Source organism: Limulus polyphemus, unplaced genomic scaffold (assembly GCF_000517525.1).
Source record: "Limulus polyphemus unplaced genomic scaffold, Limulus_polyphemus-2.1.2 Scaffold5459, whole genome shotgun sequence".
Taxonomy (NCBI): domain Eukaryota; kingdom Metazoa; phylum Arthropoda; class Merostomata; order Xiphosura; family Limulidae; genus Limulus; species Limulus polyphemus.
The window spans coordinates 16,084-16,515 of NW_013671069.1; positions in this window are offsets into that span (position 1 = coordinate 16,084).

Genomic DNA, 432 nt, shown 5'->3' on the forward strand with positions numbered 1-432 from the left:
GCAGCCTCAAAATCTTCGTTATGAAGGCGTTAAAATTACGTTAATTTTAATTAAAACATTAAACTCGTGGTATTCTCAGTTAGATCTTAGAATGTTTGTTTGTTTGTCTCTTTTTGAAGTTAAGCACAAAACTACACAATGAGCTATCTGTGTTCTGCCCATCACGGGTATCGAAACCCACTTTCTAGAGTCGTAACTCCGTCGACATGCTGCTGTGCCCCTCGTGTGGTGGGGGGGGGGGTCTTAGAAATCACTTGCTATCTCACGCAAGTCGATACAGAGCGACCAGTAGTAATTTGAGAATTATGTACTTATGTTCATACTGCAGTTTTATAAAACGTTATTTTAGTACTTATTAGCTGCTCCCAAGTACAGTCGGTAAAAGATATATTCATATCTTAAGTGTATGTCTGCGGACTTACATCGCTAGAA